General features: G+C 41.7%; 1 protein-coding gene across 1 annotated transcript in view; it reads left to right on the forward strand.

Annotated features, from left to right (window-relative positions):
• The window catches only part of SLC16A2 (solute carrier family 16 member 2), a 137,673-nt gene that overhangs the window by 80,194 nt on the left and 33,227 nt on the right, over positions 1-24,252 (forward strand). The window lies entirely within an intron of this gene.

Consider the following 24,252-nt stretch of genomic DNA (forward strand, 5'->3'; position numbering starts at 1 on the left):
GGAGCCTCTCTGAATCTTACCTCCAAGACCAGCAGGAGCTCATGATCACAGCAGGGTGGCTCTAGGCAGTGCCCTCACCTTCCAGTGACCAGTGACAGAGATCACTGGCTGTATAGGCTCCTCCAGTCTGACTGGTGGGTGGGCCAGGCTCCTTTAACTCTGGGTGAGAGCAATTCCTGCCCTGGATGTAGGGGACTGTGCATTATAATCCCAGTCCACCTGAGCCTGAAGGGAGGCAAGGGATAAATCCCCACTTCTACAGGTCAAAAAACTGAGAGTCAGATGGGCTCAGACCCACACAACATTTCAGTGACAGCTGGGTCTGAACCCAACACAGTCAGCATCCATGACACTGCCAGGCCACTGTGCAGTTCCAAAGGCTTCTGCTTCCACTCCCCAAAAGACAGTGAGCACGGGGTTCTGCACCACAAAGAAGAAGCCTTCTGCCCTCCTGCGTTTTGGCATGGCCCCAGCTCAGGGTGATCATTGGTGCAGACTTCACATTTGATGAGCTGCTTTCCTAGATTTTTTTTTAACTTAATAAGAGTTCAGGAGTGTCCCCCAGGAGAGGCTGGATCAGAATTCTGACTCTATGAATGGGGGCTGCTGGTATCTTAATCTCAGATCTCACTGGATTTCACAGGAGGTGCACGTGGGTGCATTCCTCCACCTCTTCTGTAGGGCCTCGAGCTCTGACAACAGGGCTGCCCCCTAGAAATAAACCATGGAAAGTGGGGGCTGTGGGAAACTGACATCTAACAAGCGACCCCATCCCCATCTCTCACCCTGAGTCAGGCCCCTAGGCAGGGACAAGCCTTTCCCTGGGCAACTTCTCTCTACCCTTCCCCCCACTCCCAGCTTCTTGCTTCTCCCTCCCTTTCCTCCTTTCTCCTTCCCAAGACAAGGGCTTCTGGCTTCCATTGCCTGGCAACCAAAGGAGTGCCACAGGCTGGGAAGAGCAGCACAGATGCTGCCTAATGAGGGGGATGAAATGAGGGGCAAAATCTCTGTCTCCAGTCATAAGCCTCTGCCAGCAATGCTGCTGGTGCTCACAAATTACACATTTTCTTAAACTTTCAATCACTATGCTCTATAATGAAAAGCCTTTCAAAATCAGACAAATAACCCACATATGGATAAATACCTCCTTGATCCACCCTTCTCTATTTCATATTTATAACCTCTTGTTATGGAAAATTTCAAGCCCACACACAAAGTAGGATGCCATAATAAGCCCTCCTGTGCACACCGCCCAGCATCAGCAATTATTAACTCCTGGTCAGATACCACATCATTGTATCTGCAAGTATTCAGTATGTGGCTCTGGCTCTGGAACATTAGAATTATCATTTTAACATAACTAAAAAGTTTTTTATTTTATTTATTTTATTTTTTTATGAAATTTATTGTCAAATTGGTTTCCATACAACACCCAGTGCTCATCCCAACAGGTGCCCTCCTCAATACCCATCACCCACCCCCCATCAACCCTCAGTTTGTTTTCAGTTTTTAAAAGTCTCTTATGTTTTGGCTCCCTCCCTCTCTAACTTTTTTTTTCCCTTCCCCTCCCCCATGGTCTTCTGTCAACTTTCTCAGGATCCACATAAGAGTGAAAACATATGGTATCTCTCTTGCTCTGTACGACTTATTTCACTTAGCATAACACTCTCCAGTTCCATCCATGTTGCTACAAAGGGCCGTATTTCATTTTTTCTCATTGCCAAGTAGTATTCCATCGTATATATAAACCACAACTTCTTTATCCATTCATCAGTTGATGGAAATGTAGGCTCTTTCCATACTTGGGCTATTGTTGAAAGTGCTGCTATAAACATTGGGTACATGTGTCCCTATGCACCAGCACTCCTGTATCCCTTGGGTAAATTCCTAGCAGTGCTATTGCTGGGCCATAGGGTAGGTCTATTCTTAATTTTTTGAGGAACCTCCACACTGTTTTCCAGAGTGGCTGCACCAGTTTGCATTCCCACCAACAGTGCAAGAGGGTTCCCGTTTCTCCACATCCGCGCCGGCATCTATAGTCTCCTGATTTGTTCATTTTGGCCACTCTGACTGGTGTGAGGTGATATCTCAGTATGGTTTTGATTTGTATTTCCCTGATAAGCAGTGATGTTGAGCATCTTGTCATGTGCCTATTGGCCATCTGGATGTCTTCTTTAGAGAAGTGTCTATTCATGTTTTCTGCCCACTTCTTCACTGGATTATTTGTTTTTTGAGTATGGAGTTTGGTGAGTTCTTTATAGATTTTGGATACTAGCCCTTTGTCTGATATGTCATTTGCAAATATCTTTTCCCATTCTGTCGGTTGTCTTTTAGTTTTGTTGATTGTTTCCTTTGCAGTGCAGAAGCTTTTTATCTTCATGAGGTCCCAATAGTTCATTTTAGCTTTTAATTCCCTTGCTTTTGGGGATGTGTCAAGTAAGAAATTGCTGCGGCTGAAGTCAGAGAGGTTTTTTTTTCCTGCTTTCTCCTCTAGACTTTTGATGGTTTCCTGTCTCACATTCAGGTCCTTTATCCATTTTGAGTTTACTTTTGTGAATGGTGTCAGAAAGTGGTTTAGTTTCATTCTTCTGCATGTTGCTGTCCAGTTCTGCCAGCACCATTTGTTAAAGAGACTGTCCTTTTTCATTGGATACTCTTTCCTGCTTTGTCAAAGATTAGTTGGCCATACATTTGTGGGTCAATTCTGGGTTCTCTATTGTATTCCATTGGTCTATGTGTCTGTTTTTGTGCCAATACCATGCTGTCTTGATGATTGCAGTTTTGTAGTAGAGGCTAAGGTCTGGGATTGTGATGCCTCCCGCTTTGGTGTTCTTCTTCAATATTACTTTGGCTTCAGCATCCTTTCTTAATAAAAACCCTCAAGAAAGCCAGGATAGAAGGGGCATACTTAAACATCATGAAAGCCATTTATGAAAAGCCCACAGCTAATATCATCCTCAATGGGGAAAAACTGAGAGCTTTCCCCCTGAGATCAGGAGCACGACAGGGATGTCCACTCTCACCGCTGTTGTTTCACATAGTGTTGGAAGTGTTAGCATCAGCAATCAGACAACAAAAGGAAATCAAAGGCATCAAAATCGACAAGATGAAGTCAAGCTGTCACTTTTTGCAGATGGCATGATACTATACATGGAAAACCCGATAGACTCCACCAAAAGTCTGCTAGAACTGATACATGAATTCAGCAAAGTCGCAGGATACAAAATTAGTGTACAGAAATCAGTTGCATTTTTATACACTAATAATGAAGCAACAGAAAGACAAATAAAGAAACTGATCCCATTCACAATTGCAACCAAGAATCATAAAGTACCTAGGAATAAACGTAACCAAGGATATAAAAGATCGGTATGCTGAGAACTATAGAAAGCTTACGAAGGAAATTGAAGAAGATGTAAAGAAATGGAAAAGCGTTCCATGCTCCTGGATTGGAAGGATAAATATTGTTAAAATGTCAATACTCCCAAGGCAATCTACACATTCAATGCAATCAAATTAAAATTGCACCAGCATTCTTCTCGAAGCTAGAACAAGCAATCCTAAAATTTGTATGGAACTACAATGTTGTTTTAAAGTAATTAACAGTAATTCCATAATATCATCAAATACCCAGTTGGTGTTCAAATTTTAAATGTCTCATCAGTATCATGAAGGGTTGGTCTTTTTTTTTTTTTTTTTGACAGTTTATTTGGGTCAGGATCTAAATGAAGTCTACACATTAATTTATGGATTCCACTTCCTGAATATTGTAAGGGAGGGAAAACTTTTCCTCTAGTCTCTTAAGCTCAGTAACTGAGATGTGTAAATTGAGCTGATAAAACACAGACTAACAGGAGGGGAAAACCAGCATTTCTTTAAATGTGCAACCTCCATATACATGGCAGAACTCAGTGATGATAACTCAAAGGAGTGATTGGCATTTGGGGCTTATATACCATCTTAATAGGTGAGGGCTGGGAGAGAAAGGCACTTCCTGGAAAACAAATGCCTTTTTGGAAAGATAAATGGGTTTTCAGGAGAACAAACAGTTGATAGGAAAGTTTGTGATAATGTTTGTCTCTACAGGTGTGAGTGGTCTTTCTGTCTCTTTCAGGGCCACAAAACCCTCCTGGAGAAGAGATTTGAGGTAAATTTTACTCACGGTCTACCTTCCGGGAGTAGATGGCCTGAGAAGGAATTTATAACCACCTCACTTCCCAGAAGTTGCTGCTTTTAGTCAGATAACGGAAGCTCCAAGAAGGCTTTTTCCCCCTTGTTATCTGTTTAATTGCATATGTCTTCAGCTTAAACTAATCTTTATAGCAACTCTAGGGTTCCAAGTGGGTGCCCATAATATAGTGACATAACAAGGAATTGAAATTACCCTGGAAACCATTGACCCCTGGGCTCTTCATAGACTTCCTGTGAGCTCTACTGTGAGCTGTGTGAGGCATTATTAGTTCCAAATCTTAAGATGAGGAGACTGAGATTCAAAGTGGTGAAATGAACAGCTCAAGGTCCCCCAGCTAATGAGGCTCTGGGCCAGGCCAGTAACTCATGTCAGGAGTCCAAACTCCTAACTGTGTGAGTCCTGGCAACCATACTCTGCCCACACCACCCCCCCAACCTGTCCTGCCTCCAAATAGGTAAAAGAAGGCTTTAAGAAGGAGTCAGGGAAGGCCTCTTCTGACCACCTCTTAGTCCAGGTCCTACCCAACATCTGTGAAAGACCCATGCAATCCCACCTCTTCTGACTGCCCTGGACCATTTCTTTCCTCCCAAGTATCTGCCTTTGGATGCATGTGCGTCAGTCTCCCACTCACTCAGAACTCCCTGAGTGCAAGGAACTTGGCTCTGGATGTTGGTGACCCGCCCCACCTGAGGCTCACCCAGAGGCATTTGGAAGATGCTCCCCAAATGGGGGGCCTACTCACTGACTGCCTGAGTCAGGGGCCTTCTGGAGGGTGGGTGTGCTGGAAAGACAGTTGGGTCTTCGGGGGGAGAGTTCCTGGACCCCAGGAAGGAGCAACCATCAGACACTGCAGAGTGAAAGCAGTCTCTCGTGTCCTCAGAAGAAGCAAGGAAGTGTCCAGGGAGTAGCCAGACATCCTGAGGACAGGGGCCTTTGGCCTCACCCCTCCCTTTTATAGACCATTTACCCTGTGAAGGCATCAGGGAGTCCTCATCTGTGCAGCAAAGACACTCCAGAGAATCGGCTGGGCTGTCTTGTGGTTGAAGGAGCCCTCTCAGCTTGGAGCAATAAAATGTGCTCTGGCTGGAGAGCCCTGATGTCAGGTCTGGGTCTCTGCTCTTTCATTATGCTGCTCGGTGACCCTGGGCAGGCAATTTCCTCCCTGTGGGTCTCAGTTTCCTTATCTATACAATGAAGGGATTGGACCAGATGATCTCTAGGGGCCCACTAGCTTCCACATTTCTCTGACCTCCAGGAAAGGGAGACCCACAACATTTCTTGGTAAATTGTTACTGTTCTTAACTATCTTTACAGTCAGGAGGGTCCTCCTGCCTGTTTCCTACTGCCTTTGAGCTTGTTTTCTCCTGCCAAGACCCACGTCTGGATAAGCATGTTCATTGTCCCAGAAGTACCTGGGTGGGCAATAGGCATTTTCATGGACTAGAATGCACAACTCAAGTCACAATGGTGGGAGAGTGGAGCTGAAGCCCTGCAGTCCCTGCTCCCAATCCCAGAGGTGATCAGGAGGCAAGAGTTCAGACATCATGGAGATGAACAATTGTGACACTGATCAGCTCCTTGCCCTCCATGTAGCCCAACTTCCCCATTTTCCAGACAAGGAAACACGGACTTGTCCAAGGTCACAAAACTAAACTAAAACCAGTTTACAAAACCCACCATCAGGGAGCTCCCAGGTTCTCCTGGGGGAACACACACACACACACACACACCCCACAGGAGAAGAGGTCACAAACATTTCTGACTACCAAGTGCCTGAGCTGGGGCTCTAATTTGGCCACCCCACCAGGAGCCACTGAGTCTCCCAGGTACTCTATTTATTCAACAAATAGTGACTAAGTTACTGGGAACCGAACTGTGAACAAGTGGGATGTGGTTCCTGCCCTCTCAGAGTTTGCAACCTAGCTAGGCAAGCAAGTGCTCAAGAGGAGATTCCAACCCAGGGAATTACTCCCAGGCTAAAGGAAGTCAGCAGCTGTGGGAACCCAGTGGAGCCTATCTCAGGGGCTCAGGTGTAGTCCTATGCTACAGGCACTGCCATGGCTGTGCCCATTTCTGGAGGAGTCAGTTCTGGTTGGTTGGGAAGGTAGCTGTGGGAAGCAATTGGTCTCCCTTCTTCAGGTCAGGCAGGCATAGTCAAGGATGTGGATGACCCTCAGGAACTTTTTGTTATCTCAGCAAGAACTGGGAAATTTCTGGGGCTTGGAGGAGAGGTGAGGCTCCCCTTCTATAGGCAAGGGTTCTTGAAGTATTGGTTGGGATCCTCAAGATCACTGTTGAGTGTTCAGTGGCTCTTCTGAGCAGACATTGCATATGAACTTGGCCCCTTTTTCTTGCTGGTTATGGTGATGTGAAGTGTGGGTTGTGGGGACTCAAAAAGTGTCAGAAGTTAAATTGTTCTGAAAAACAATTTCCCCTACTCATTCAGAGGGTCGTTTTCTTCTTCAAACCTGTGTTTGTGATTTAGCTTCCATTGATCTTGACAATTAATATAAAGGGCACCTGAGCAAGGGCACTGAGCAAGGCTGCCCCTTTTCTCCATCCTTGCTCTTCTCCTATGTGTGTGGCGGGAAGTGACACAGGAAACAAGGGGGCAGGTATGGAAAGTGTCTTGTGGATTCTATATTTACTGATCCCAGTGACATGTAGAGATGTTTAAGTGACACTTTCAGGGAAAAATATAAGGAAATGTCTTGTTTTAGCTGCCTCGTCATTCCTATTGTTTGGTTTCTGAGTCTATTTGCTTCCAGGCTCTTTGTAAGTGCTGAGCTATTAAGGAGCTGCATGTTTTTTTGGATCATAAACGGAAGGGCCCTCTTGTCCCTTGGGCCTTTCCTACCCAAGACTCTCCATCCATTTGTAAGCGCTCCCTTTTTGCCATTGGCCGTGATGTGGGGCCTGTACCCATGGAAATCAGTGGGTCCCCAGTCCTTTGGGGCCCAGGATGTCACCTTCCTTTTTTCTCCCATGCTGAGTTCCACCCATGTCAGTCTTTGAATCAGAAAGGAACACAGGTGTGATGATATGTAGCACCTTCTTGCTAAGAGCTGGGATTCAAAGCCTGGAGAACACAGAGTACCTGCCTTTGTCCCAGGAATCAGAAAAGGTTTAAACCTCTATTTCACTTAGTTGTTAGGAATTTAAAATAGTGCTTACTGCAGAGCTGTATTCTGGAATAGAATGCACAATCCTGATGTATCTCTAAGAAACAATTACCAACCTCATTGTAATTCTGAGCCTATCCCTTATGCCTTATGCACTCTGTTTCTCAGATAGACTCACTGAATTTCAGAGAAGGGAAGTCATTTACTCAAAGCTCCATGGCAATCAACTATAGAACTAAAACTCAGGTTGGGGCCTCTGGGTGTCTCAGTCAGTTGAGTCTGACTCGACTCAGGTCATGATCTAGCGGTCTGTGAGTTCAAGACCTGTGTCAGGCTCTGTGTTGATAGCTCAGAGCCTGGAGCCTGCTTCAGATTCTGTGTCTCCCTCTCTCTCTGTCCCTCCTTTTCTCATGCTCTGTCTCTCTCTCTCTCTCTCAAAAACAAAGATTTTAATTAAAAAAAAAAGAACTGAAACTCAAGTTTCTTAATAATAGTATAATTTGTTTCTTAATAATAATTTTAGTTTCTTAACTAATAATAATTAAGTTTCTTAATAATAATATAAATTGAATAACTGGAAGTCCCAGTTTATGAATATTGTTGCTTTCTAATTATTAGAAGCAAAAGTCCCTGTATACTTTGGCATGATTTGGATGATAAATTATGTTCTCCCCCTATCTAAATGCCATTCATTTTAATTTGTATGCATTATTTTATATTATCCTTACAATAAGTTTATTATATGACTACTATTCCTTCATTTTAAAGAGCAAGAAAATTAATTTGAAGGGGTTGTGTTACTTGTCTGAAGGTATATAGAAGGCAAATGATGAAGCTAGGGCTGTGCATTCAATTGTCAAGATTATTGTTAAGTGTCTCCAAACCAAACTCTCACCAGAGAGGCCTGGGGCTATGTACAGAACAAGTGCTTGGTTTCAACTTATGCTCTTTTAGAGATGTATTAACCTGAGCTGGGCAGATAATGCATAGATCAAGCAGCTCAGAGTAGGAGGGGGCAGAGCGATACTATCCCCAGGCCTGGTGGTGAAGAACACTTTTAGTGGCAGCTGATGACAATAGCATGAGTCAGTTGAGTAGGGTTGTTGGCGAGGGTGCAGCTGTAGCCCCTTGAACAAGGAAAGCAAGGAGCAAGAAACCAATGCCTCTACTGTTATCTCTGGTGGGCCCATCTCTGCTTCAGCTCCCTTTGATTTTAGTTCACAGTAGAACTAACTTTGTAAAACTATTTCCCCATAGATAAATGTCACTTCCTAGCCAGAGGGGACTGCTGAGGGGTACTGGAGACACCCACTTCCCACTCTGCCCTGTCATGTTCCCTTTCTGAAGCCTGGCACTGAAGACTACAAAAGTTCATCCTGGACAGAGCCAGTTCTCTCTTTCTAAACCTTAAACTCCAAACCCACAATTAGTCTTTTGTGTACAATATTTATTTCCAAAGGAGTTTGTCTTGGCATGGAGGCCACCTCCTCCAAAAAGCATATGTCTCAACAAACAGCTCCTGCTTTTCTTCACCTTGGTGTTTGCTAGCTTGTTCACTCTGCTCCCACCCTGGCCCTTGGGGAATGCCACCCACAGAGAAGAATGGAATAGGCTGCAGTGGTTGCTTAACAGCCTGGTTTTTATTGGTATCTGCTGCTCCACCAAAACCCACCAGGCAGAGATCCTTAGCCAGAGCTCAGACTGGCACCTGGCCCACTGCATGGAAAGAGCCCCTGGAGTCTTCCATACACCCCAGCCTTGAACCTGAGGGTAAGGCTTCAACCATTCTCTATGAAGTTTCCCTGAAATCTTGGCCATCCTCCAGGGTGGGAGAGCCCAAGGAACATCTTCACATCCTGTGTCCAGGCACTATCTGAAATGCAGGTACATGCTTGAAATTTTTTAGTCCTTCTCAGTTTTCTCTTCCCCCCTCTCCAGGAAGAGTCCTGTCTCTTTTTAATATCTCAAGTGTTTGTGTACTAGAAAAATAAAATGTGTTTCTATAGGCTCTGGCAGTAACAGATTAGTGACTAGGTGATATACTTTAATTTCTCTGGGCCTCAGTGCATAAAATGAGGATGTTGACTTAGACAAGTACTAATTGTTGTTATTCCAAACTCTTGTGTTATGTGGTTCAAACTTAAGTCTGCTCCTATTGGCAGGTCCCCAGTCCAGACTCTCTCTTACTCTCCCTGATACCAGCCTCCTCAATGGTGGCTTCTAATCCTACATTCATACCTTTATGAACACAATGACCACAATTATCTAACATTCTAATGGAACCATGTGTGGGCTCTCTAGTACCTAAAGATCCAGGTCCTTTTCCTGACCCTGTCATTCAAAACCCTCCACATTCAAAGTTGGAGAAAGGCTCAGGACACGTCCATTTTGTGAGGATTTCTGGATATTTTAAAATGAAAAAAAAAAAGTCAAAATATGTGATCAGAAATTGTGGTAATTTTTAAATATTTACCTTTAACAACTAAATATTTTAATACACATCACACAAATAAAATGCAACCATAATTACTGGATTAATAAGGTCTGTATTGGAGACATTTTCGGATTGAGAGCTCTAGCCTAATGGTTCGTCTGATCTCTTCCTCCTGATCTCTCTGCATCCCACAATGGATCTTGACAATGGGCAATACTAGTTGAGCCAATCCAGAGCTTCCCAAACTTGGCAGGCCCCTTGAATTACCCTAGATAGTCTCCAGGCTGGCATTTGGGATCACTGGACAGGCTCCCTTTACACATGTGTTAACCTCCTGCTGGGACTGGCTATACCTTTGGCTTTGCATTGCTCCATAGCCACCTCAGTCCTTGGTGTCAGGCCAAAATGCTGGCAGGTTATTGGTCAGTATTGGTTTCATTGCTGAAGACGAACCAAAGTAGAAATGCATTTACAACTTGCTCCTCACTCACTTCTGGGATGCTACATAGCCTCTACAAAAAGACACACTATGCCTTCAAGACCTTGACATTACCTTCCTTCTACCTCTACCCAAATTATATGATTTTTCAAACCTCTCTTGTCCTATCCCTGCAGGCCCCCGACCTTTCTTTCAGCCATGCCACTTCTGTGTTAGCTCCCTTTGGCCCTGTCCTGAGGGCTTCACAGACCCAATTTTTAAAAGACAGAGAGTATACTGGGTTTCTTTTGTCTGATTTTATTTTGACCTACAGCTTTCTTTGCTGCCTGTGGGTACATGCATAGGTATTCAAGTGAAACAAGCCCAGACTTGAGATGAGAGTTAAGAACTTCAAGGAATTTCTCTGCTCCTTGTACAGCACAGATCCTGGGGGTAAGCTGTTTGCCTTCTTTGCACCTTGGTTACTTTACCTATAGAACAGGTATCATAAATAATGAAAGATTAAACTCTGTCCTTGCTGGAAGATAGCATATTTATCTGATCTCTGGTGTTCCAAGTGCATGGCGACCACAGCGCCCTTGGAGCATAGTACTAATGGGTGGGAAGTCATGCCAGTGATAGAAATAAGGTAAGGAACACTAGACTAAGGGCCAGAGGCCGAAAGTTAGGCCTCCTTCTGGTACTAGCTTTCTTTGCATCCTAAGGCAAGCCACTCAAGCTCTCTGGCTTTATTTTCTTCCTTTGCAAAATAGGGTATGTATAGCATAGTAGCTAAGAACAAGGGCTTTAAAGTCAGACAGACCTGGGTTGGAGTCCCAGCTATACCACTTACTAGCTGTGTGACCTAATCTAATCACCAAATCCCTCTTGGTTTGTTTACTAACTTGAGGGAATGTAAATGGGACACTAATTCTATTTATCATATTGTTATAAGTATTAAATGAGATAACATAGATAATATACATAAAGAATTTAACATAGTGCCTGTCACATAGTAAATGCTATGTAAGTGTCAGCTATTACTACAACTACTACTATGAAGAAAAGGAAGACCTGGGGGAGGACATTTGCTGGCCTATCTATCTTACACAGTCGCTATGAAGATCAAATGAGATAAGTGCTAGAAAAGGCTTTGGAAGATAAAATGACTCTTAAAATGTGAGATGGGATTGAAATTAAAAGATAAAGGTATTGGGACCTTCTCCCTTGCTGCCAAGAGGTTTATCTTGAGTCTATGGGCTCTGGCTTGCTTAGTGCTGGCATGAGTGGCTATGGCCTTCCTTCCCACTGACATATCTTTGCATTCATGATGATTTGCTCCTCCTGACAGATTGAATTAGAAGAGGGGATTTGAAACCTTGACCTCCATCCCTCTGCCACTCTTACTGCAGAGGAACCTATCAGATAAGTAGCCAGTGCCCAGGCCACACCCAGACAGCACCTCAAATTTGCCCTACTAAAGGTCTGGCTCCTAGTTGCCAATGGCCAGCCTTCCTGATGCATTTCAGATTTTGAGGTGTGTTGGAGCCTATGGAGTGCCATGAGGACTCACCACTCTGAACACAAAAACATACTGTTGCATAATGGTCATTCAACAAACCTGGACTAACTAAAAGAGAAGGGTGTCTGTTTGTGGGTGTAGGGTTTCCTTCAGTAGAAGCTTGAGAGGAGTGACTGTCTTCATCTGTATGCATTCCCCAGGACAATATTTAATTTCTACATGCCAAGTCTCTTATATTACCTTATTTAATCTTCACAAAACAAAGATTTAGTTGGTGCTTTTATGATACCCATTTTCCACATGAGGAAACTGAGGCTTAGAGATCTGATGTAAGTGGCTCTAGGTCAAACAGCAAGTAAGAAGATCTTGTTCTTAAACCCATGTCTTTCTGACTGCAGAGCCTACACTTTTAACCTATACATTGTAGAAAGACTAATCCATCCCAGAACCTTCTTGTGGTGGTATAAGTCCCAACCTGATTCCACAATGGCCATGCTGAAGTTTAAGGAAATTTCTTGGTTGCCACCACTGCAATATCCTCTGGCCTGCAGGGACTTTTGATTTCCTTTCTCTGCTCTTTCTTTCATTTCCCCCATCTGCAACAGAAAACACTTAACAGAAAGGGTTATCCCTGGAAAAAGCATTTTAGATAGAAAAGTGAGGTCTGCCCATGTTTTCCCAGTCCCTCACTCTATCCTCTTTTCCCTACCTCTATCCCTCCATTCTGACAAAGAATGCAGGAGTTCTAGGGAGTGTAGTAAGAAGATTCCTATTTAGAGGCAGGAACATAGTCTAATCTCAAGAGTGAGATTTACTCTGGCTTGGACATTTCATGAAGCCATAGCAAGAGGCCCCTAACTGTTAAATCAACATTAATGTTTCTCTAAGCTCTGAGAATGAAATCCTTGATCCTGGCAGCCAGTCTTCCCTGAATTGATTACCTTGTTGTTTGTCTTAGACCAACCACCCAAGGTTTCCTTTCTAATGCTGGGCTGCAAGTGTGGGGAGAGCCACTTCTGGAGACAGTGACCACCTGTCTCTTTTGATTGCCTCAAACTTGAGGGCAGTTGAGAACCTTTTTGAGCTAAGAAGGTGGCCAGTTTCAGTCTCAGGACAGGAAGGGGCTCATCACTGCAGCATTTGTTGTATTGTTCTTGTTCTGCAAAGGCCCTGATGCTTCCTGAAAGCAGATCTTAGAAAATTAGCCATCTGACTTCTGCTCTTCCCTGGTGGTTGGACAGATCATTGGAGGCCTGTCAGGCATCATGTTACAGTGGAAGGAATACTATATTAGGAGTCCAGGGAAGAAGGTTTTAGTCCTGGCTGAGCAATGGACTTGAGTAGTTTGTATCCTCTCTGAGACTCCATTTCCCCTATCTATGAATCTTTAAAACTTTATCAAGGCATAATTAACATACAATAAACCACACACATTTCAAGTGTATTATTTGATGAGTTTGACATGTACACACTGATGAAACCATCACTGCAATCAAAGTAAAGGACATATCACCCCCAAAAGTTGCCTCTGTCTCTCTATAATTCCTCCCTCCCACCTTACTCCTTGCCCCTACCCACACCCAGGAAACCAGTAATATGCTTTCTGTCACTATAGATTAGTTTGTATTTTTCAAGAGTTTTACAGAGCTGAAGTCATACAGTATGTATTTTCTGGTAGGCTCTGGCTTCTTTTACTCATTATAATTATTTTGAGATTCATCCATGTTGTTGCCTGTATCAATTGCTCATGCTCCTTCCTTCCTTACTTCTTCCCTCCCTCCCTCCTTCTCTTCCCTCCTTCCTCACTTTATTCCATTTTATCAAATTGGGGAGGTGGTATTGAATTTTATTAACATGGAAAGGTCTCTGAAACATGAAAAAAATTTTTAAAGCATATTATAAGTGATATGTGCTATATATATTGTCTTTGACAAAACTATAACTATAACTAACTATAACTATATATGTATATATACACATATAAGTACTTTTACAAATTTATATATTTAAATATAAATTAAATACAAAATTTCTTTATTTATATATATAAATCCAGATGAATACATACCAAGGTAAAAATACTTGTCTCCAAGTGATTGGAATTGTGGAGATTTTTTTGCCATACTTTTCTGCATTTTCTAATTATTCAATTGTGAAAATATATAGCTCTGTTTAAAAATAAGAAAATGCTATTTTTTAAACAGCTTTCTTAAAGTATAATTGACATACAATAAACAGCTCATATTTAAAGTATATACTATAAGTTTTGATATATGCATATATCATGAAGCCATCACCATATTGAAGATAAATGAGCATATTTATCATCCTCAAAAGTTCGCTCCCTATCCATAGGCAACCATTGCTTTTCTTTTTGTCACTACAAGTTAGTTTGCATTTTCTAGAATTTTATATAAATGGAATAAAAAGTGGGTCTTTTTTTAGTCTGGCTTCCTTCATATACCACAATTGTTTGAGATTCATCCAAATTATCGCATATATCAAGAGTTAATTCTTTTATTGCCAAATACCATTTATTGGTATGGATGTGTTTACTATTTACATATTGAGGGACACTTGGGTTGTTTCTAGTTTTTTACTATTACAAATATAGTTTCTATGAACATTAATGTACACATTTTGATGTGAACAGATGCTTTCATTTCTTTTGAGTTGCTGGGTCATATGTTTAACCATTTGAAGAACTTCCAAACGGTTTTCCAAAGCAATTGCACTATTTTACATTCTGAGCTGCTGTGCACCCGGAGCTAAAAGTTCCAGTTTTTCCAAATCCTTGTCAATAGTTTCCATGGTCAGTTTTGCTTAGTTTTAAATGTTTTATTTTTTTTTCAATATATGAAGTTTATTGTCAAATTGGTTTCCATACACAACCAGTGCTCATCCCAAAAGGTGCCCTCCTCAATACACATCACCCACCATCCCCTCCCTCCCACCCACATCAACCCTCAGTTTCTTCTTGGTTTTTAAGAGTCTCTTATGCTTTAGCTCTCTTCCACTCTAACCTCATTTTTTTCCTTCCCCTCCCCCATGGGTTTCTGTTAAGTTTCTCAGGATCCACATAAGAGTGAAACCATATGGTATCTGTCTTTCTCTGTATGGCTTATTTCACTTACCATAACACTCTACAGTTCCATTCATGTTGCTACAAAGGGTCATATTTCATTCTTTCTCATTGCCACGTAGTACTCCATTGTGTATATAAACCACAATTTCTTTATCCATTCATCAGTTGATGGACATTTAGGCTCGTTCCACAATTTGGTTATTGTTGAGAGTGCTGCTATAAACATTGGGGTACAAGTGCCCCTATGCATCAGTACTCCTGTATCCCTTGGGTAAATTCCTAGCAGTGCTATTGCTGGGTCATAGGGTAGGTCTATTTTTAATTTTCTGAGGAACCTCCACACTGCTTTCCAGAGTGGCTGCACCAGTTTGCATTCCCACCAAAAGTGCAAGAGGGTTCCCGTTTCTCCACATCCTCTCCAGCATCTATAGTCTCCTGATTTGTTCATTTTGGCCACTCTGACTGGCCTGAGGTGATAGCTGAGTGTGGTTTTGATTTGTATTTCCCTGATGAGGAGCAACGTTGAGCATCTTTTCATGTGCCTGTTGGCCATCCAGATGTCTTCTTTAGAGAAGTGTCTATTCATGTTTTCTGCCCATTTCTTCATTGGATTATTTGTTTTTCGGGTGTGGAGTTTGGTGAGCTCTTTATAGATTTTGGATACTAGCCCTTTGTCTGATAAAGTCATTTGCAAATATCTTTTCCCATTCCGTTGGTTGCCTTGTAGTTTTGTTGGTTGTTTCCTTTGCTGTGCAGAAGCTTTTTATCTTCATAAGGTCCCAGTAGTTCATTTTTGCTTTTAATTCCCTTGCCTTTGGGGATGTGTCGAGTAAGAGATTGCTACGGCTGAGGTCAGAGAGGTCTTTTCCTGCTTTCTCCTCTAATGTTTTGATGGTTTCCTGTCTCACATTCGGGTCCTTTATCCATTTTGAGTTCATTTTTGTGAATGGTGTGAGAAAGTGGTCTGGTTTCAATCTTCTGCATGTTGCTGTCCAGTTCTGCCAGCACCATTTGTTAAAGAGACTGTCTTTTTTCCATTGGATGTTCTTTCCTGCTTTGTCAAAGATTAGTTGGCCATACGTTTGTGGGTCTAGTTCTGGGGTTTCTATTCTCTTCCATTGGGCTATGTGTCTGTTTTTGTGCCAATACCATGCTGTCTTGATGATGACAGCTTTTTAGTAGAGGCTAAAGTCTGGGATTGTGATGCCTCCCGCTTTGGTCTTCTTCTTCAAAATTACTTTGCCTATTCGGGGCCTTTTGTGGTTCCATATGAATTTTAGGATTGCTTGTTCTAGTTTTGAGAAGAATGCTGGTGCAATTTTGATTGGGATTGCATTCAATGTGTAGATGGCTTTGGGTAGTATTGACATTTTGACAATATTTATTCTTCCAAACCATGAGCACGGAATGTTTTTCCATTTCTTTATATCTTCTTCAATTTCCTTCATAAGCTTTCTTTTTTTTTTCAACGTTTATTTATTTTTGGGACAGAGAGAGAGCATGAACGGGGGACGGGCAGAGAGAGAGGGAGACACAGAATCGGAAACAGGCTCCAGGCTCTGAGCCATCAGCCCAGAGCCAGACGCGGGGCTCGAACTCACGGACCGCGAGATCGTGACCTGGCTGAAGTCGGATGCTTAACTGACTGCGCCACCCAGGTGCCCCAAGCTTTCTATAGTTCTCAGCATACAGATCTTGTACATCTTTGGTTAGATTTATTCCTAGGTATTTTATGCTTCTTGGTGCAATTGTGAATGGGATCAGTTTCTTTATTTGTCTTTCTGTTGCTTCATTATTAGTGTATAAGAACGCAACTGATTTCTGGACATTAATTTTGTATCCTGCAACTTTGCTAAATTCATGTATCAGTTCTCGCAGACTTTTGGTGGAGTCTCGGATTTTCCATGTATAATATCATGACATCTGCAAAAAGTGAAAGCTTAATTTCATCTTTGCCAATTTTGATGCCTTTGATTTCCTTTTGTTGTCTGATTGCTGATACTAGAACTTCCAACTCTATGTTAAACAACAGCGGTGAGAGTGGGCATCCCTGTCGTGTTCCTGATCTCAGGGAAAAAGTCTCAGTTTTTTCCCATTGAGGATGATGTTAGCTGTGGGCTTTTCATAAATGGCTTTTATGATGTTTAAGTATGTTCCTTCTATCCCGACTTTATCAAGGGTGTTTATTAAGAAAGGGTGCTGAATTTTGTCAAAAGCCTTTTCTGCATCGATTGACAGGATCATATGGTTCTTATCTTTTCTTTTATTAATGTGATGTATCACGTTGGTTGATTTGTGAATATTGAACCAGCCCTGCATCCCAGGAATGAATCCCACTTGATCATGGTGAATCATTCTTTTTATATGCTGTTGAATTCTATTTGCTAGTATCTTACTGAGAATTTTTCCATCCATATTCATCAGGGATATTGGCCTGTAATTCTCTTTTTTTTTTTACTGGGTCTCTCTGCTTTAGGAATCAAAGTAATACTGGCTTCATAGAATGAGTCTGGAAGTTTTTCTTCCCTTTCTATTTCTTGGAACAGCTTGAGAAGGATAGGTATTATCTCTGCTTTAAACTTCTGGTAGGACTCCCCTGGGAAGCCATCTGGTCCTGGACTCTTATTTGTTGGGAGATTTTTGATGACTGATTCAATTTCTTCGCTGGTTATGGGTCTGTTCAGTTTCCTCCTGATTGAGTTTTGGAAGCGTGTGGGTGTTTAGGAATTTGTCAATTTCTTCCAGGTTGTCCAGTTTGTTGGCGTATAGTTTTTCATAGTATTCCCTGATAACTGCTTGTATCTCTGAGGGATTGGTTGTAATAATTTCATTTTCATTCATGATTTTATCTATTTGGGTCATCTCCCTTTACTTTTTGAGAAGCCTGGCTAGAGGTGCATCAATTTTGTTTATTTTTTCAAAAACCAACTCTTGGTTTCATTGATCTGCTCTACAGTTTTTTTGAATTCTATATTGTTTATTTCTGCTCTGATCTTTATTATTTCTCTTCTTCTGCTGGGTTTAGGCTATCTTTGCTGTTCTGCTTCTATTTCCTTTAGGTGTGCTGTTAGATTTTGTATTTGGGATTTTTCTTGTTTCTTGAGATAGGCCTGGATTGCAATGTATTTTCCTCTCAGGACTGCCTTCGCTGCATCCCAAAGCGTTTGCATTGTTGTATTTTCATTTTCGTTTGTTTCCATATATTTTTTAATTTTTTCTCTAATTGCCTGGTTGACCCATTCATTCTTTAGTAGGGTGTTCTTTAACCTCCATGCTTTTGGAGGTTTTCCAGACATTTTCCTGTGGTTGATTTCAAGCTTCATAGCATTGTGGTCTGAAAGTATGCACGGTATGATTTCAATTCTTGTATACTTATGAAGGGCTGTTTTGTGACCCAGTATGTGATCTATCTTGGAGAATGTTCCATGTGCACTCGAGAAGAAAGTATATTCTGTTGCTTTGGGATGCAGAGTTCTAAATATATCTGTCAAGTCCATCTGATCCAATGTATCATTCAGGGTCCTTGTTTCTTTATTGACCGTGTGTCTCAATGATCTATCCATTTCTGTAAGTGGAGTGTTAAAGTCCCCTGCAATTACCACATTCTTATCAATAAGGTTGCTTATGTTTGTAATTGTTATATATATATATATATATATATATATATATATATATATATATATATTTGGGGCTCCTGTATTCGGCCCATAGACATTTATAATTTTTAGCCCTTCCTGATGGATAGACCCTGTGATTATTATTATATAATGCCCTTCTTCATCTCTTGTTATAGCCTTTAATTTAAAGTCTAGTTTGTCTGATATAAGTATGGCTACTCCAGCTTTCTTTCGACTTCCAGTGGCATGATAAATAGTTGTCCATCCCCTCACTTTCAATCTGAAGGTGTCCTCAGGTCTAAAATGAGTCTCTTGTAGACAGCAAATAGATGGGCCTTGTTTTTTTATCCATTCTGATACCCTATGTCTTTTGGTTGGCGCATTTAGTCCATTTACATTCAGTGTTATTATAGAAAGATATGGGTTTACAGTCATTGTGATGTCCGTAGGTTTCATGCTTGTAGCAATGTCCCTGGTACTTTGTCTCACAGGATACCCCTTAGGATCTCTTGTAAGGCTGGTTTAGTGGTGATGAATTCCTTCAGTTTTTGTTTGTTTGGGAAGACCTTTATCTCTCCTTCTATTCTAAATGACAGATTTGCTGGATAGAGGATTCTAGGCTGCATATTTTTTCTGTTCATCACATTGAAGATCTCCTGCCATTCCTTTCTGGCCTGCCAAGTTTCAGTAGAGAGATCGGTCACGAGTCTTATAGGTCTCCCTTTATATGTTAGAGCACGTTTATCTCTAGCTGCTTTCAGAATTTTCTCTTTATCCTTGTATTTTGCCAGTTTCACTATGATATGTTGTGCAGAAGATCGATTCAAGTTACGTCTGAAGGAAGTTCTCTGTGCCTCTTGGATTTCAATGCCTTTTTCTTTCCCCAGATCCAGGAAGTTGTCAGCTATGATTTCTTCAAGTACACCTTCAACACCTTTCCCTCTCTCTTCCTCCTCTGAAATACCATATTTGCATAGATTATTTCTCTTTAGTGCATCACTTAGTTCTCTAATTTTCCCCTCATACTCCTGGATTTTTTTATCTCTCTTTTTCTCAGCTTCTTCTTTTTCCATAATTTTATCTTCTAGTTCACCTATTCTCTCCTCTGCCTCTTCAATCCGAGCTGTGGTCATCACCATTTTATTTTGCAGCTCGTTGATAGCATTTTTTATCTCCTCCTGGCTGTTCCTTAGTCCGTTGATCTCTGTAGCAAGAGATTCTCTGCTGTCCTTTATACTGTTTTCAAGCCCAGTGATTAATTTTATGAGTATTATGCTAAATTCACTTTCTGTTATATTGTTTAAATCATTTTTGATCAGTTCGTTAACTGTTGTTATTTCCTGGACGTTTTTCTGACGGGAATTCTTCCGTTTCATCATTTTGGATAGTCCCTGGAGTGGTGTGGGACTGCGGGGCACTTCTCCTGTGCTGTCTTGAATAACTTGTGTTGGTGTGAGGGGCCGCATTCAGACCTGATGTCTGCCCCCAGCCCACCGCTGGGGCCACAGTGAGACTGGTGTGTGCCTTCTCTTCCCCTCTCCTAGGGGCAGGATTCACCGTGGGGTGGTGTGGCCTGTCTGGGCTACTTGCACACTGCCAGGCTTGTGGTGCTGGGGATCTGGCGTATTAGCTGGGGTGGATCGGCAAGGTGCACAGGGGTGCGAGGTGCAGGCTCAGCTTGCTTTTCCTTTGGAGATCCGCTTCGGGAGGGGCCCTGCGGCACCAGGAGGGAGTCAGATCCACTGGAGGGATGGATCCGCAGAAGCACAGCCTTGGGTGTTTGAGAGGTGCAAGCAAGTTCCCTGGCAGGAACTGGTTCCCTTTGGGATTTTGGCTGGGGGATGGGCAAGGGAGATGGCACTGGCGAGCGCCTTTGTTCCCCGCCAAACTGAGCTCTGTCTTCCCGGGGCCAGCAACTCTCCCTCCCTTTGTCCTCCAGCCTTTCCGCTTTCCGAGCAGAGCTGTTAGCTTATAAACTTCCAGATGTCAAGTCCCTCTTGCTGTCAGAATACACTCGGTCGGGCTCCTCTGCTTTTGCAAGCCAGACTTGGGGGCTCTGCTTGGCCGGCTGGCTGCCCCTCTGCCCCAGCTCCCTCCCAGCAGTCCTTGGAGCATGCACTGCCTCTCTGCCCTTCCTACCCTCTTCCGCAGGCCTCTCATCTGCGCTTGGCTCCAGAGACTCTGTTCTGCTAGTCTTCTGGTGGTTTTCTGGGTTATTTAGGCAGATGTAAGTGGAATCTAAGTGATCAGCAGGACGCGTGGTGAGCCCAGTGTCCTCCTACACCACCATCTTCCCAGGATCCCCCTAATTTTAAATCTTTTAATAGGTGTGTAGTTGCATCACACTGGGCTTTCATTTGCATTTCCTTAATGACTGATGATGTTGAGCATCTTTTCATGTATTTGTTTACCATCTAAATATCTTCTCTGATGAAGTGTAAGTGCATGTATTTTGTCTGTTTCAGTTGGATTTATTTTCCTATTTTTCAGTTTTGAGAATGCACACACACACACACACACACACACACACAGGATATGAGTCCTCCTTTATCCAATATATAATTGGCAGATATTTCCTCTCAGTTTGTAGCTTGTGTTTTAATTCTCTTAAAAGTGTATTAAGGAGTAAATTTTTAAATCTTGATGAAGTAAATTTTATGTACTTTTTTTTATTCTTTTGTTCTTTGTGTTCTATTTAAGAAATCTTTGCCTCACCCAAGCCCACTGTGATTTTCTCCTGTTTTCTAGAAGTTTTATAGTTTTAGTTTCTACATTTAGGTATATACTCCATTTTGAGTTAATTTTAGAATATGGCATGAGGTAGCAGTTCAACTTCACTCTTCTCCATGTGGATATCCAGTTAACACAGCACTATTTGTTGAAAAATATTACTCTTTCTCTATTGAATTTTTGTGATACTTTTGTTGAAAATCAACTAGTCATAGATGTGAGGGCTCATTTCTAGACTATTTTTTTCCATTGATCTATACATTTATATTTATGCCAATACCATAATGTATTGATTGCTATAACTTTATAGTAAGTCTTGAATTCATGTCCTCCAACTTTGCTCTTTATTGTCAAAATTATTTTCATAATTCTTTTTTTAAATGTTTATTTATTTTTAGAGAAAGAAAGCAGAGGAGGGGCAGAGAGAGGGGGAGAGAGAATCCCCAGCAGCCTCCGCACCCTCAGTGCAGAGCCCGACGTGGGCCCCATCTGACAAACCATGAAATCATAACCTGAGCCAAAACCAAGAGTCAGATGGTTAACTGACTGAGCCACCCACTCGCCCCTTTCACAATTTTATATCCTTTTCATTTACACATAAATTTGAGAATCAGCTTGCCACATTTTACAAAAATACCTTTCTGGGATTTTGATTGGGATTGCATTGTATCTATGGAACAATTTGGGGAGAATTGATAGCTTAACAATAATGAGCCTTCTGACCCATGAACAAGGTATATCCCTCCATTTATTTAGGTCTTCCTTAATTTCTCTCAACACTTTGTAATTTTCAGTGTAGAGGTCTTACACATATTTTTAATCAAATTTATCTTCAAGTATCTTAAATTTCTGATGATATTATAAATGGTATTTTAATTCTACTTTTAATTATTCATTGCTAGTATATAAAAATACAATTGGGGTTTGAATGTTGGCAATGTATCTTGTGAGCTTATTTAACTCACTTATTAGTTCTAGTAGCTTTTTGTTGTTTTTTAAAAAATGTTTATTTATTTTGAGAGAGAGAGAGCACGTGTGCACATGAGTGGGGGAAAGAGGGAGAGAGAGAAAGAGAGAAGGAGAGAGAGAGAGAGAGAGAGAGAGAGAGAGAGAGAATCCCAAGCAGGCTCTCTGCAGTGTCAATATAGAGCCTGACATGGGGATCAATCTCACCAAACATGAGATCATGACCTGAGCTGAAATCAAGAGTCAGATGCTTGACTGAGCCTCAGGTGCCCCACCAGTAGCTTTTTTGTAGTCTTTGAAATTTTCTAGATAGATAATTGTTCGAGGTACAGGAGACAAGCATCAACGGAAAAGACTTCAAAAGGGAAAGCCTGGAGAAGGTACAAAGACTTAGGACATGTTTACACAGCTGAACACTGCTGCGGCTCATAAGGAATGTCTCTCTTTCTGTCTCCTTATTTCTTATCTGTCTCTGCCTCCTCCCTCTTGCCCATACCTTCTATCAGGTGAATGACAATCTGAGTCTGTAGGTTCTCGCTAGCCTGCTCAGAGAAAGCTGAGGAAATTGTTTCAATTCATTGTTCCTCTAAGCACTGATGGTTTTGGTTCAAGAACCACCTGTAATATACCTTAGTTGCTAATGTAGACAACTATTGTCCTAAATCAGTGGTTGCCAAATCAGTGGGCCATAGGCCATTAGGTAGAGCCCAGTCACCCATGAAAGACTGGGGCAGTAGTTAGAGGGACTGCATTTTCAGGTGCAGTCTCTCTGGGCCTCATTCAGACTACCTATAATATTAGGAACTGGATTTCTAGATTGTCTGATTCCAAAAATGGAAGTAAGTAAACAATAGCAGCAGAAAGAATAAGGCCAAATGACTTAATAAGGGGGTAATAAGACAACTTATGTTTTCAGTGATTATTTACTTTATAAGTTTTGATACTCAAAAGTAGATAGACCATTAAAGTTGGCATGTGTTTAGGCAAAGTGTGGAAAGTTAAAAATGGGATTTGTTTAGATACTGAATGCTTAGAAAAGAATGTTTTCCAGTATTGCTGCGCCAACCCAGAAAAACACCACCACATTTTAATGAAGAAAAGAATTAAATACTGGCAGGATAAATGCCAGGATAAATATAAAAATACTTTTGGAATTTTAAAATAAAGCCTTGCTACAAATTTGTAGAATTCTAGACACAATTAATGGATGTTGAGTAGCTACCAAAGTAAATGGATTTAGAGAAGCTGAAACCTGGAAGAAAGAGCTTCTCAACTTAAGTGTTGGTCAGAAAATGAAAAAAAAAGTTTATAATTAGCTTTCCTGAACAATAGATTTTTGTTAGGTGGAAAAATAACTACCTAGCACTTAACTTTGGGTCCTGTACAAAGCTAAATAAATAATTAATAAATTAAGCTCAGCTGGACGTCACTCTCCGGTCAGGCACAGAAAGAAAGGGGGGTCAGGGCTCTTCCATCTCAGTCCCTAAGGAAGACCAGGATGTTGCATTTCTCCCCTCTGGAGCTCTCTAGCTAACCGCTAAAGTGCCTTTACTTTCCTCCTCTTAACTGTTCCACAATGCTTTCAGTCATCTGACTAGTATTTGATGACCACCTGACCCAATGTACTAGCATACTATCAGCCTATCCTGAGCTTCCTGCCACCTATCCCACATGGTACCCATGCCCTAGTTATGCCATTATGACCACCCTCATTTGTCCCAAGTAGGTTTCATCTCTTTACTATAACCTGGGGACTCTGAAGAGGGATAGAGATGAGGCAGAAACAGGGAAATACTTTTGGAAACAGAGACACTAAACTAATTCATAGTGTCTCTTTTTCCCACTTACCATTAGGTACAACAGTTGGATAGCTAAGACTCAAAACATTACCTTCTAATCCTATTTGCTATTCTTTCATTAAATTGTACACCTTGTCAGGAAGTGGGGGGGCTCCTGAATAGAGCCATCTCTGTTTCCATGCCAGCCTCCCTTCACCTCTCTGATCTAACTTTTTCCCCAACTTTGCCCATTCTTTGGCTTTGTTCCATCATTCCCTCATTTGAGCTTTAGTTAGTTCCCCCACAACAACAGGAATTTGTAAAAGCCTGTAATTTATTTTGAGAGTTTGGCTCTTACACTTTCGTCCTTTGCAACTCAGAGGGAGAG

This window comes from Acinonyx jubatus, chromosome X, assembly GCF_027475565.1.
Source record: "Acinonyx jubatus isolate Ajub_Pintada_27869175 chromosome X, VMU_Ajub_asm_v1.0, whole genome shotgun sequence".
NCBI lineage: Eukaryota > Metazoa > Chordata > Mammalia > Carnivora > Felidae > Acinonyx > Acinonyx jubatus.